Source organism: Nerophis lumbriciformis, linkage group LG12 (genome assembly GCF_033978685.3).
Source record: "Nerophis lumbriciformis linkage group LG12, RoL_Nlum_v2.1, whole genome shotgun sequence".
Taxonomy (NCBI): domain Eukaryota; kingdom Metazoa; phylum Chordata; class Actinopteri; order Syngnathiformes; family Syngnathidae; genus Nerophis; species Nerophis lumbriciformis.
In genome coordinates this window covers 25466732-25482781 of record NC_084559.2, presented here as the reverse complement: position 1 = coordinate 25482781, position 16050 = coordinate 25466732, and positions in this window count along the sequence as shown.

Sequence of the window (16050 nt, the reverse complement as noted above, 5' to 3'; positions counted from 1 at the left end):
CCAGCAGTTTGTCCAACTGCTTGCCAATAGTTTGGCCAGCTTTCCGGATCAGTTTGTCAATCCGGTTTGAGTCCCTTTTGCTGGTGCTGCTCCCCCAACAAACCACTGCAAAGTACAGGGCACTGGCCACAACAGAAGATCTCCAACAGCTTGCTGCACACATTAAAGGACCTAAGCTTCCTCAGGAAAACGAGTCTGCTCATGCCCTTCTTGTAAACAGCTTGCAAACTCAATCTACAATTAACACACCTGACGCTGATGAAAGCTCCCCTGCCTTCTTCAGGCAGTGTGTCCTGCGTTCCAACGCCAGAACGTAGCTACTTGTATCCGTACAGTAAGCCCTACACGTCTCTAGCTCTCCTCGCCTATGTGCTTCCTTGCTCTCTGTGTCTCCCCTCCTCTGTGCTCACCGTGTCTTGTCCTGTGTCGTCATCCTGCAGCCTCGCGTCATTCCCTGGTTTCGAGCTGTGCGTCTCGTCTCCCCGGATCCCCTTTGGACTCCCTGCTGCCTTCCCGGATCTCGACCTTTCGCCTTCCCCCGGACAACGACGCCTCGCTCCACCCCTTGACCACTCACCTGTCCCCGGACCTCTGAGTCTGCCTTGCTCTTTCTGGACTTCCGCATCTGCCTCAACACGCACCTCCAACACCTCTCGGTAACATCCCTCCATCCATCCATTTGCAGGGGTCAGCAACCCAAAATGTCGAAAGTGTCATGATCTGTGGTCTGGATTATGTTTTTGTTATTTTTTGTTAGTTTTGGACTCTTTTAGTTCCTGTTTACGCTCCCTTGTTTGTTTAGTTACCATGGCGACTTATTAGTTTCACCTGCCTCATGTGTTTGGGACACGCACTTGCTCTAATCAAGAGACTATTATTTAAGCCTGTCTTTGCCAGTTAGTCGTCCTGGCGTCATTGCTCTTTTCATGCCACATTTTCATGCTTGTTTCATGCTTAGTTCATGCTGCTCGTTCCATGTCCTATTCCAAGTTTTTTTGCTAGTTATTTCTTTCATGCCACAGTGAGTTTTGTTTTTTCTATGTCCATAGTTCAGGCTAAGTGTTAGCGTATGTTTCCTGCATTAAGTTTTATGTTTCTTAGCCTCTCGTGCAATCGGCACGCTTTCCTTTTGTTTTACAAACCCCGTTTCCATATGAGTTGGGAAATTGTGTTAGATGTAAATATAAATGGAATACAATGATTTGCAAATCATTTTCAACCCATATTCAGTTGAATATGCTACAAAGACAACATATTTGATGTTCAAACTGATAAACATTTTTTTTTTGCAAATAATCATTAACTTTAGAATTTGATGCCAGCAACACGTGACAAAGAAGTTGGGAAAGGTGGCAATAAATACTGATAAAGTTGAGGAATGCTCATCAAACATTTATTTGGAACATCCCACAGGTGAACAGGCAAATTGGGAAAAGGTGGGTGCCATGATTGGGTATAAAAGTAGATTCCATGAAATGCTCAGTCATTCACAAACAAGGATGGGGCGAGGGTCACCACTTCGTCAACAAATGCGTGAGCAAATTGTTGAACAGTATAAGAAAAACCTTTCTCAACCAGCTATTGCAAGGAATTTAGGGATTTCACCATCCACGGTCCGTAATATCATCTGGAGAAATCACTGCACGTAAGCCGCTAAGCCCGTGACCTTCGATCCCTCTGGCTGTACTGCATCAACAAGCGACATCAGTGTGTAAAGGATATCACCACATGGGCTCAGGAACACTTCAGAAATCCACTGTCAGTAACTACAGTTGGTCGCTACATCTGTAAGTGCAAGTTAAAACTCTCCTATGCAAGGCGAAAACCGTTTATCAACAACACCCAGAAACGCCGTCAGCTTCGCTGGGCCTGAGCTCATCTAAGATGGACTGATACAAAGTGGAAAAGTGTTCTGTGGTCTGACGAGTCCACATTTCAAATTGTATTTGGAAACTGTGGACGTTGTGTCCTCCGGACCAAAGAGGAAAAGAACCATCCGGATTGTTATAGGCGCAAAGTTGAAAAGCCAGCAGCATCTGTGATGGTATGGGGGTGTATTAGTGCCCAAGACATGGGTAACTTACACATATGTGAAGGCGCCATTAATGCTGAAAGGTACATACAGGTTTTGGAGCAACATATGTTGCCATCCAAGCAACGTTACCATGGACGCCCCTGCTTATTTCAGCAAGACAATGCCAAGCCACGTGTTACATCAACGTGGCTTCATAGTAAAAGAGTGCGGGTACTAGACTGGCCTGCCTGTAGTCCAGACCTGTCTCCCATTGAAAATGTGTGGCGCATTATGAAGCCTAAAATACCACAACGGAGACCGCCGGACTGTTGAACAACTTAAGCTGTACATCAAGCAAGAATGGGAAAGAATTCCACCTGAGAAGCTTAAAAAATGTGTCTTCTCGGTTCCCAAACGTTTACTGAGTGTTGTTAAAAGGAAAGGCCATGTAACACAGTGGTGAACATGCCCTTTCCCAACTACTTTGGCACGTGTTGCAGTCATGAAATTCTAAGTTAATTATTATTTGCAAAAAAAAAAATAAAGTTTATGAGTTTGAACATCAAATATGTTGTCTTTGTAGTGCATTCAATTGAACGTGGGTTGAAAATGATTTGCAAATCATTGTATTCCGTTTATATTTACATCTAACACAATTTCCCAACTCATATGGAAACGGGGTTTGTAGATAGATGGTGGAAAGCGACAAAGCTGAAGGGATACGTGCTTATATGTGGGTAGGCACAGTAGTGGCAGGCTGAGTGGGGGCACTGACTCAGTATCCAGGGAGAAAGAGGGGGAGATCACATCTGGACCGCAGCCTAAGCGAAAGGGGCGGGGCATAGACCGACTTGAATGAATCACAATCGTCATCGCGTGTACCCTTCCCCGCAGCACTGCCACGCAGCTGCCAACCTCACCCTGCCTTTTACAATTCTTAACAAGAATTCAACTCTACCGCAGCAGCCAAACGTAATTTCAATTTGAACAACACGACATGAACAATCCTTTCCTCGGCGCCGAATGTGTGCATGTGGAAAATGTTCCGTGCTATTCCAATCAGCAGCCTGTGGTCATATCCGTCCACGTTGAAAGATCAACTAAATGACATTTGCGATGACATTTCTACCACTCCTCCTTTTCTCCGCAGATGGCGTTAATGTTTTCCGTTAAGCTCGGCGTGCCGCAAAGCCTCCTGAGAAGAATGTTGCCCCTCGGCCTGACTGTGTGTGTGTGTGTGTGTGTGTGTGTGTGTGTGTGTGTGTGTGTGTGTGTGTGTGTGTGTGTGTGTGTGTGTGTATAGGCCTGCCCTGCGAGCGTGCACACACCCTCGTGCACTACCAGGCAGTCAATGGCGCTCCTGATAGCGTTGGTCAATGTGCTGCACTGTGCGACTGCATGCCCCCAAGACTGAGGCTGAGTCTAGACACGAGTCAGCCAAGCCGCCCTGCTGACCTATATCCTACAGTTACACTAAGCGAGAGACACAGGGAAACGGCGAGAGCGGGGATGATGGAGAGAACGGCGAGGGGGAAGACACGAGAGTGCAAGAGAGTGAAAGGCTGCCACGAAGCTACGAGGATAAATTGAGGGATGGGGAAGCGATAAAGAACAAGAGATGGAGGGAGCAAACGTGCAGACGGGGAATGGGGTGGGGGGACGGGGACGAGGCAGCAATGGCGCTATGGATAATTCAGAATGAGTTAAAAGGGGGAGGAGAGATTGAAAGTGGCAGCCAGTGAAGCAAAGTGAGGAGAGCGATAGCTAAGTACAGTAGAAAGGAAAAGAAACTCTTGAAGATAAAAATCCCAGGTGGCAGACAGCAGACGCGGCCCATTATCGCTGTAATGTCGCAGGCCTGCACTGAGAATATACAATACATCCGAACGCATTATTATCATTACCCAGGCCTTATTATGATAGTCACTGTTGCGTATTTCACCTACTTTAAAGGCCTACTGAAACCCACTACTACGTCTATAGTTTATATATCAATGATGAAATCTTAACATTGCAACACATGCCAATACGGCCGGGTTAGCTTACTAAAGTGCAATTTTAAATTCCGCGCGGAATATCCTGCTGAAAACGTCTCGGTATGATGACGTTAAGCGTGACGTCACAGATTGTAGAGGACATTTTGGGACAGCATGGTGGCCAGCTATTAAGTCGTCTGTTTTCATCCCAAAATTCCACAGTATTCTGGACATCTGTGTTGGTGAATCTTTTGCAATTTGTTCAATGAACAATGGAGACAGCAAAGAAGAAAGCTGTAGGTGGGAAGCGGTGTATTGCGGCAGGTGTTGTGCTGGATAACGCACCCCCGCCGTAGAATGCACCCCCTGACTGGTGTGCCGGATAACACAGCCGGTGTTTCATTGTTTACATTCCCGAAAGATGACAGTCAAGCTTTACCATTGGCCTGTGGAGAACTGGGACAACAGAGACTCTTACCAGGAGGACTTTGAGTTGGATACGCAGACGCGGTACCGTGAGTACGCTTCCAAACGTTTGATCGCTTGCCCGTACGTGCGTGCCGCTATGTGCATGTCACGTACGTAACTTTGGGGACTTTGGGGAAATATATGTGCTGTATGAACTTTGGGGAGGTGAACGGTACTTTGGGCTGTGGGATTGAGTGTGTTGTGTAGGTGTTTGAGTTCTATTGGCGGGTTATAGGGACGGGAGGGGGGAGGTGTTTGTTATGCGGGATTAATTTGTGGCATATTAAATATAAGCCTGGTTGTGTTGTGGCTAATAGAGTATATATATGTCTTGTGTCTATTTACTGTTTTAGTCATTCCCAGCTGAATATCAGGTCCCACCCGCCTCTCACAGCATCTTTCCTATCTGAATCGCTCCCACTGCCCTCTAGTCCTTCACTCTCACTTTCCTCATTCACAAATCTTTCATCCTCGCTCAAATTAATGGGGAAATCGTCGCTTTCTCGGTCCGAATCGCTCTCGCTGCTGGTGGCCATGATTGTAAACAATGTGCGGATGTGAGGAGCTCCACAACCGGTGACGTCACGCGCATATCGTCTGCTACTTCCGGTACAGGCAAGGCTTTTTTATCAGCGACCAAAAGTTGCAAACTTTATCGTCTATGTTCTCTACTAAATCCTTTCAGCAAAAATATGTCAATATCGAGAAATGATCAAATATGACACATAGAATGGACCTGCTATCCCCGTTTAAATAAGAAGATCGCATTTCAGTAGGCCTTTAAGGAGGACAGTCACCGATGAACAATTCATGAACTTTTTTTTAACTTGGATGCACGGGAGCAAAGTCTGCTTTGTGCAGGAATATTCATGGTTGGAAAACAACATGTAAAGTGGCAAAACTGCCCAGACAAAAACAATTGAACAAAACGCTTAGTATCAAAGTTTATTTATGCAGCCCTCAATCGCAAGTGTCTCAAAGGGCTACACAAGCCACGACGACATCCTCGGCTCAGATCTGTCATGACGTGGACTATGGTGCGGTTTCCTGCGTGGATTGCTTTCCCTGGGTGCAAAACGACTTGACCGGACATCGGATGAAGGTAAAGACATATTTGAATTCTAACAAAGTACAAACAAAAAGCGCGCACAAGGCGGAGAACAAACTTGGCTATGAAAACAAAGACTAGCCCAAAGGCAAAACTATTGACGTGAAACAAATAACACTTACTGTGACAAGAAAGAACAGCATGAACTATGATATCAAGAGTAGCATGGGTAACACGGGTATCATCAGATAACAGAAGTAATGTCGCCAGGACGACCAACAGAAAATGACAGGCTTAAATAACAATGACATCATTGGCAACAGGTGCGTGAGTCCAAACAAATGACAGGTGAAACTAATAAGTAACCATGGTGACCAAACAAGGGAGCGTAAACAGGAACTAAAAACAGTCTTAAACCAACAGGAAACAAGTAAAACAAAACATGATCACAAAGACATGACTAGATCCCACATCAAGGCAAGGAAAAACTCAACCCAATGGGATACAATGAGAAACCTCGGAAGGGGACCGCAGATGTGGGGACCCCCGGTGCAATGGACGTCGAGTGGATCTAGTTAATTGTGTGAGAGTCCAGTCCATAGTGGGGCCAGCAGGGGATCTTCTTGAGTGAATACAAGTCCACAGCCCAGAGACGTCCCCAACTGATGCACAGATGAGTGGTCCACCCCGGGTACCGACTTTGAACAGCTAGCGCGTCATCTGTGGTCACCTAATAACTTCTCCACGTAGAAACTTACAACTTGGATGAAACCGAAAACGTGTTTCGATTCTTTCAAGTCAAACTATCACGAGTCAACAAGTGTTTTTGCTGGATAGGAAACAGTTTATTGCTTTTACAGTGGTAGGGATAGGAGGTAAGACCTAAAATCTATATCGCGATATATATTGCAGCCTCATGCGATACCGATAGATATCAGGATATATTATTGTACATATTAATGATAATATATGTTAGATCAGGAAAAAACACAGAGACTATATCATCCCTACAAGCCTGTTTCGCAGGTTTCCCTGCTCGTAACGAGACAGGCTTGTAGGGATGATATAGCTTCTGTGTTTTTTCCTTACCTAACGTATGTTCCGCTCTATCCCAGTATTGAGCACTGTATAACGGATGAACCGCAGAAACCTCGACTATATCAATGATAATATAAGCATTTCAAAACAGTTTACAAAGGCTGCTAATTTGTTGCTGATGTATGCAGTAACATATTGCAACATTTTCAATTGTATTATTTTATCAACGTTGGGTGGACTAATGTATCCCTATGTCTCTCAGTTGGCCTGGGAACGCCTCGGGATCCCCGGGGAGGAGCTGGATGTAGTGGCTGGGGAGTAGGAAGTCCGGGCTTCTCTGCTTAGGCGGCTGCCCCTGTGACCTGACCTCGGATCAGCGGAATAAGATGGATGGATGGATATTTTCTCAAAACTATTATTAATCTACTTGTTAATTTGCTGTTGGTGTAAGGTTCTTGTCTGTGGTAACATAGTTGTATCTACACATCTGTTAAAATGTAATAAGCATTTATGTTGTTTACCATGAATTGATTAACGTGGACCCCGACTTGAACAACTTGAAAAACGTATTCGAGTGTTACCATTTAGTGGTCAATTGTACGGAATATGTACTGTACTGTGCAATCTACTAATAAAAGTTTCAATCAATCAATCAATGGATACAGTACACTAATTTTGCTGATACCACAAATTTGGGTATCTATCCAATACCAAGTAGTTACAAGGGCAGTGTTGGTCATGCCAATGCTGATACTGATCCATCCATCTTCTTCCGCTTATCCGAGGTCGGGTCGCGGGGGAAGCAGCCTAAGCAGGGAAGCCCAGACTTCCCTCTCCCCAGCCACTTCATCCAGCTCCTTCCGGGGGATCCCGAGGCGTTCCAAGGCCAGCCGGGGGCCATAGTCTTCCCAACGTGTACTGGGTCTTCCCCGTGGCCTCCTACCGGTCGGACGTGCCCTAAACACCTCCCTAGGGAGGCGTTCGGGTGGCATCCTGACCAGATGCCCGAACCACCTCATCTGGCTCCTCTCGATGTGGAGGAGCAGCGGTTTTACTTTGAGCTCCCCCCGGATGACAGAGCTTCTCACCCTATCTCTAAGGGAGAGCCCCGCCACCAGGCGGAGGAAACTCATTTCGGCCGCTTGTACCCGTGATCTTGTCTATTCGGTCATGACCCAAAGCTCATGACCATAGGTGAGGATGGGGACGTAGATCGACCGGTAAATCTAGAGCTTTGCCTTCCAGCTCCGCTCCTTCTTCACCACAACGGATCGATACAGCGTCCGCATTACTGAAGACGCCGCACCGATCCGCCTGTCGATCTCACGATCCACTCTTCCCTCACTCGTGAACAAGACTCCGAGGTACTTGAACTCCTCCACTTGGGGCAAGATCTCCTCCGCAACCCGGAGATGGCACTCCACCCTTTTCCGGGCGAGAACCATGGACTCGGACTTGGAGGTGCTGATTCCCATCCCAGTCGCTTCACACTCGGCTGCGAACCGATCCAGTGAGAGCTGCAGATCTTGGCCAGATGAAGCTATCAGGACCACATCATCTGCAAATAGCAGAGACCTAATCCTGCAGCCACCAAACCAGATCCCCTCAACGCCATGACTACGCCTAGAAATTCTGTCCATAAAGGTTATGAACAGAATCGGTGACAAAGGGCAGCCTTGGCGGAGTCCAACCCTCCCCCAGTCCGACTTATTGCCGGCAATGCGGACCAAGCTCTGACACTGATCATACAGGGAGCGGACCGCCACAATAAGACAGTCCGTTACCCCATACTCTGTGAGCACTCCCCAATGCTGATACTGATACTTTAAATTTTCAAGATTAAAAAAAAGGAAATAATGATTTTGGACCACAATTACAATCAGACAAAAACACAAGTAACTATCTCAATTAATTAGTTTAATTATTCCGTACTATTCGCTCTGGTTTAAATCCTTTGGTTTTTTTTGCCTTTAAAGTCCTCCTGTGTCCAGGGACTTATTGTTTTAGTTTGTAAACATGAACAAAAACAACAAAAGATTTTGTAATAATAAAAAATGTCGATCTAATCACTGTAGTATCAACCATATACGGATATTATAGATCGTTACTGTCGATATTTGTATCGATCCGCCCACCTTTGTTTATATCTTTCTACGGTGTGTAGTGTAGCATGTCCTGGGCATGGCGTTAAAGTGCATCCGGCAGTGGAGGCTCCTCTATGGGGTCTTGGGGCACTAGGAGGTTAACCCCTTTAGTACTGTCACCCCAGGTGGCCCTTGGCAAAGGCCTAGTACCTGACTGCCCCCTAGCCAGGGATACGGTGAAGACCTCAACGGCGGAGCAGGTGGAAGACGGTAGATTTAAGAACTACCACAACGGCTGCGATGGGGGAAAAGGGTCCCCAGTCGTCTTGGACTCCATGCCACTGGACCCTATAAAGGGATACACCCCTACCAGGAGGATCGTCATACTCGTTCGAGTGACCGCCGATGAGTGTAGCATGTTTAGCTATTCCTCATCCTCCTGAGATGACACTTCTAAGAAAAATGCTGACTTAAAAGTCTTAAAAGATTTGCACTGTGGCGGGACGTTAGCTGCTAGTTTGTTAGTGAGAACTGTACATTGCGTTGAGGACGTGAGCGCGGCTAAAATGTGCCAACATAATGCAGTACCACCGTTAGGAATGTAACGACAAACGGTGTAAATGATAACCGCGGTAAAACTCCTGACGGTTAGTATTACCGTTTTAAATAAAAATTATCGATAAAACGAGCTTTGATAGCCAGACTGACTGGTGCCAGCTTGCTAGCTTAAATGCTAACTTGGACACAAGAGGCATTAATGTATTTCCCCATTAGGAAACGATATACCCCAATCTAAACTTAAGTAAACACATTACAGTCTGAGCAACTAAGATATTAAATTGTGCACATTGAACCTACAAGCTGTGCTCTCTTGGAACAGAGCAATCATTCTATACTCAGAGGAAAAGAGATGTGTTTTTATGGTGCGTTCAAGGACCGCTGAACAGAGTCGGACACAACGCTTGCCAGAAATATTTAAATAATAATAGATTTGATTTGTTGCGCACTATTCATTTAGCCTTCCCGGTAAGGTCTATTCAGGTATACTGGAGAGGAGGCTACGCCGGATAGTCGAACCTCGGATTGAGGAAAAACAGTGTGGATTTGGTCCTGGTCGTGGAACTGTGGACCAGCTCTATACTCCCGGCAGGGTCCTTGAGGGTGCATGGGAGTTTGCCCAACCAGTCTACATGTGCTTTGTGGACTTGGAGAAGGCATTCGATCGTGTCCCTTGGGAAGTCCTGTGGGGAGTGCTCAGGGAGTATGGGGTATCGGACTGTCTGATTGTGGCGGTCCGCTCCCTGTACGATCAGTGTCTCGATCAGACTCGTTTCCAGTGAGGGTTGGACTGCGCCAAGGCTGCCCTTTGTCATAATGTTTATGGACAGAATTTCTAGGCACAGTCAGGGCATTGAGGGGATCCAGTTTGGTGACTGCAGGATTAGGTCTCTGCTTTTTGCAGATGATGTGGTCCTGATGGCTTCATCTGGCCAGGATCTTCAGCTCTCACTGGATTGGTTTGCAATCCAGTGAGAGTCCATGGTTCTCGCCCGGAAAAGGGTGGAGTGCCATCTCCGGATTGCGGAGGAGACCCTGCCCCAAGTGGAGGAGTTCAAGTACCTTGGAGTCTTGTTCACGAGTGAGGGAAGAGTGGATCGTGAGATCGACAGGCGGATCGGTGCGGCATCTTCAGTAATGCAGACGCTGTATCGATCCGTTGTGGTGACGAAGGAGCTGAGCCGTAAGGCAAAGCTCTCAAGTTCCCATCCTCACCTACGGTCATGAGCTTTGGGTTATGACCGAAAGGACAAGATCACGGGTACAAACGGCCGAAATTAGTTTCCTCCGCCAGGTGGCGGGGCTCTCCTTTAGAGATAGGGTGAGAAGCTCTGTCATACGGGCGGAGCTCAAAGTAAAGCCGCTGCTCCTCCACATTGAGAGGAGCCAGATGAGGTGGTTCGTGCATCTGGTCAGGATGCCGCCCGAACGCCTCCCTAGGGAGGTGTTTAGGGCACATCGGACCGGTAGGAGGCCACGGGGAAGACCCAGGATACGTTGGGAAGACTGGGAATGCCTCGGGATCCCCCGGGAGAAGACTTAGATTTAGACTTAGACTTCCTTTTATTGGGATTCAAATTTGAACTTTACAGTACAGATAAGAACAACATTTCCTTGCATTAGCTCGTTGTAGTGCAGGATAAAAGGGCAATAAGATGCAGATATAAATAAATAGATTACTGTACAGATAAATATATTGCACTTTTGCATTTGCATCCACGTTTATGGATATATATGGAAGCTGGACGAAGTGGCTGGGGAGAGGGAAGTCTGGGCTTCTCTACTTAGGCTGCTGCCCCCGCGACCCGACCTTGGATAAGCGGAAGAAGATGGATGGATTGATGGAATATTCATTTAAAAAAAAAAATCTTCAAGTGCGAGAGTACAAACCAATATTTAAAAACAATAAAAACTTAGCCATTATAACAGATAAAATACTAAAACGCTATCAGTAAATTAACTATTTTTGTTATTTAAAAATAAAAATTACAATGTGACAGTATGTTGTGTATTTTATTTCCTAATGCTTAATTTAATACTTAGTTACGCTTTTATTTATTTTATTAGAGCTTTTTAATTACTATTCTGTTCAACTTGCATGTCACCAAATTATATTTAAAAAAAGACATGTTTTTTTAAACAATATTTCAATGTTTTCCATATTCTAAGCAACAGTTGAAGCACTGTTTCGATTTGGCACTGGGATCAGGTATGAAAAGGATGCCCAACCCCATTTACAGTGAGGCTAACTGTTGACTTAAAATTGTGCGAAAGCAAGTAGAATAATGTGATGCATGCCAGCCAATCAGTGGAACATAGCGATAACTGTATACTATCATTAAACATTAAAATATATACTGGAAATAAAACTTTTTTGAGAAAAGTTATTTTAAAAAATCTAAAATTTGAGTGGTCTATAAATGATTAGTGCTTAATAGGGATGTCCGATAATGGCTTTTTTGCCGATATCCGATATTGTCCAACTCTTCATTACCGATACCGATATATACAGTCGTGGAATTAACACATTATTATGCCTAATTTGGACAACCAGTTATGGTGAAAATAAGGTCCTTTTTAAAAAAATAAAATAAAATAAAATAAGATAAATAAATTAAAAACATTTTCTTGAATAAAAAAGAAAGTAAAAAAATATAAAAACAGTTACATAGAAACTAGTAATTAATGAAAATGAGTAAAATTAACTGTTAAAGGTTAGTACTATTAGTGGACCAGCAGCACGCACAATCATGTGTGCTTACGGACTGTATCCCTTGCAGACTGTATTGATATATATTGATATATAATGTAGGAACCAGAATATTAATAACAGAAAGAAACAACCCTTTTGTGTGAATGAGTGTAAATGGGGGAGGAAGGTTTTTTGGGTTGGTGCACTAATTGTAAGTATCTTGTGTTTTTTATGTTGATTTTATAAATAAATTTAAAAAAAATTTTTTAAAAACGATACCGATAATTTCCGATATTACATTTTAAAGCATTTACCAATATTATCGGACATCTCTTGTGTTTAATTATCAAACTTATTTTTTTCCGAAGTTTATTTTGTCTAAGAACAAAAATGAAGTGTTGTTAGACAATTACCAAATAACAAAACATGACGGCATTGACTCCCGTCAGTTTCCTGTGCTGCCCTAAATGATTATTTCCATTTAGAGAGTCATAATCTTCTAAATACGCGGTTATTTACTGTCATTTACTGTGAAAACCTTTTGTCGCGCTTCACTCACATCCGACGAGGCTGCTCTGAAGCAACTTGACCATCTCAACCTCAATGAACATCATCATCTATGTCTTTCCAAATTTTTTTTTCCCCTTTCTCTTCTCCCCATTACTCTTCCTCCCATAGTTGGGGAGAATGAATGAGCCCAGACAGAAGAGGACAAAGACTTAACATGTTTTTCTCTCTTTTCTTCTGCGCATTGAGAGGATGAGCTGGACTGTACTAATAGTCTTTGTGTGTGTGAATGGGACAGAGGGCTTTTTGTGTGTGTGCTCCAGACAGCGGCGCATAAGGCAGGACTTAAGTAGATGTTCGCCAAAGCGTACGTAATGCCAGGGAAATATCAACTAATCCTTATACTCTTCCACCCTTTAACACCCCCCCACCCATCATCATCCATTCTTCTCCTCCATCATCAGCACCGTCAACATCAGCACCACTTGTGTTTATACTTGAGCCGAGGAAAAGGCCGAATCAAATTTCGAGCGCACGCACTGACTCACTCTCTCACACGTACAAAAACAGAAACTCACACACCCCGCAGGGGGATTGTTGTTGTTTCTTAATCCCGGTGGATTAACGGACTAACAGACTCATTTTACCTCAGCCCAAACAAAGAGAGATGTCAAATCATCCAACCCCACGCCAAAGGTGATGATGGTATTAACAGGACGAGAAGGCGGTGTCTGTGCATGTGTGTGTGTGTGCAGAGTTAGGGGTGTCGGCGGCCTCTCTGGCATCAGCTCCGAGGGGACGTATGGAAAAAACAAACAGCACCTGTTGTGAAATACTCGTAATCCCGCCACGCCCCGACCTATGGCAAAAAAGCACAGGGGCCGATGTAAATAATTGCGGCGTGCACCAGCACTCTGATTGCATGGAAGTCATTAGCCAACGTGCTAACTCCAATATTCTCGGTGAGCTCCGGACGTAAACTGCTTAAAGACATAATCTTATAGGAAATGTAGAGTTGTGTCAAACAGTGGTGCTGCAGAGTGTCCACTAATCCACATGCTAGACTCCAGATTAACCAGAAGGGGATGGAGATGAGGGTGAGGGAGGGGTTTAAAAAAAAAAAAAAAAAAAAAAAAAACGCCGTCCAGCCCCACCACCCACATCATCATCATCATCATCATCATCACATCATCAATGCACACAATCATCCCCCCCCACCCCCCTCCCAGTCCACCATCCCCTCCTTTCAGATTATACTGCTTAGTGCTGCTCCTGTGCGACAGACAGTAAGAGGATCTCTGGGCGGCGTCCCCCTGGGCTCCGTTATTGGTCTTCTAGAAAAGCCCCCAGTGGGCTGAACACCTCCAGATAGATAGAGGTTAGAGGTCAAGGGTTATATGTAAGAGGGCTATGAAGTTCTAAAAGATACATCTGTTTGTTGTGGTGAGGGGGGGATTACTGTGCATCAACCCGGTGATCCCTGAACAGACAAAAGTGGCAAATTCCCCTGACTAAAATGTAGAGATGTCCGATAATATCGGCCAATAAATGCTTTAAAATGTAATATCGGAAATTATCGGTATCGTTTTTTTTTTTTTAATTGAATCAACATAAAAAACACAAGATACACTTACAATTAGTGCACCAACCCAAAAAACCTCCCTCCCCCATTTACACTCATTCACACAAAAAGGTTGTTTCTTTCTGTTATTAATATTCTGGTTCCTACATTATATATCAATATATATCAATACAGTCTGCAAGGGATACAGTCCGTAAGCACACATGATTGTGCGTGCTGCTGGTCCACTAATAGTACTAACCTTTAACAGTTAATTTTACTCATTTTCATGAATTACTAGTTTCTATGTAACTGTTTTTATATTGTTTTACTTTCTTTTTTATTCAAGAAAATGTTTTTAATTTCCATCCATCCATCCATTTTCTACCGCTTATTACCTTTGGGGTCGCGGGGGGCGCTGGAGCCTATCTCAGCTACAATCGGGCGGAAGGCGGGGTACACCCTGGACAAGTCGCTACCTCATCGCAGGGCCAACACAGATAGACAGACAACATTCACACTCACATTCACACACTAGGGCCAATTTAGTGTTGCCAATCAACTTATCCCCAGGTGCATGTCTTTGGAGGTGAGAGGAAGCCGGAGTACCCGGAGGGAACCCACGCAGTCACGGGGAGAACATGCAAACTCCACACAGAAAGATCCCGAGCCCGGGATTGAACCCAAGACTACTCAGGACCTTCGTATTGTGAGGCAGATGCACTAACCCCTCTCCCACCGTGCTGCCCAAAGTTAAAGTACCAATGATTGTCACACACACACCAGGTGTGGCGAAATGATTCTCTGCATTTGACCCATCACCCTTGATCACCCCCTGGGAGGTGAGGGGAGCAGTGGGCAGCAGCGGCGCCGCGCCCGGGAATCATTTTTGGTGATTTAATCCCCAATTCCAACCCTTGATGCTGAGTGCCAAGCAGGGAGGTAATGGGTCCCATTTTTATAGTCTTTGGTATGACTCGGCCGGGGTTTGAACTGACAACCTACCGATCTCAGGGCGGACACTCTAACCACTAGGCCACTGAGTAGTTTTTTTTTTTTTTATTGTTGTTTTTTTTTTAAATTTATTTATCTTATTTTATTTAATAATTTTTTTTAAAAGGACCTTATCTTCACCATACCTGGTTGTCCAAATTAGGCATAATAATGTGTTAATTCCATGACTGTATATATCGGTATCGGTAATTAAGAGTTGGACAATATCGGAATATCGGATGTCGGCAAAAAAGCCATTATCGGACATCCCTACTAAAATGTTATTAAAACACAATCAAGGCGAAGATTTTTAACTAAATGTGCATTTTCATAAAAGATTTTTTTGCATTTTCACAACTGTCAATATTAGGGTTGTACAGTATACCGGCATTAGTATAGTACCGCGATACTAATGAATAATATTCGGTACTATACCGCCTCTGAAAAGAAACAGGTCCCGCGCCCCTGTTGTGTCATTGCTGGTTTACGAGCAGACGAGCATGTTCGGCAGTGCACAATCACGGAGTACTTACAAACAGACACAGTGTGCAGACAGAAAAGGGAGAACGGACGCATTTAGGCTTAAAAACTAAAGATAAAGGTGAAGTTATAACACTGAAACGCCCTCAGGAAGAGGTGCTTTAAGACATGGCTAGCTAGCTAGCGGCGAACATCCATTCGCAGCCTGCAGTGTTGTAGCTACTTCTAAATCACTAATCCTTGCTGAATAAAGTAAGTTTCTTACAAGTATCATCCCTGCAGGACGAAGAATAGCTAAACATGCTTCACTACACACGGTAGCTCACCGGCGTCAAAATGTAAACAAACGGCATTGGCGGATCTACACCTGACATCCACTGTAATGATACCAAGTACAGGAGCGTATCTAGTCGATGCTACTATGATTACGTAGATTTTTTTTGGCATCACAACATCTTCTTGCGGTTTTTTTAAAAGTATATTTGTCACGTGGGTGTTTGCGGCTCACTGCGGGGTCGTTCTCCTGGGAATGCAGAACGAACAACTCCGGACGACAGCGTGAGGTAGGAGATGATTTTAATCTTTTCAAGAAATCTTGGCAGGGCACGAGGTGAACAAACATAAACTATGG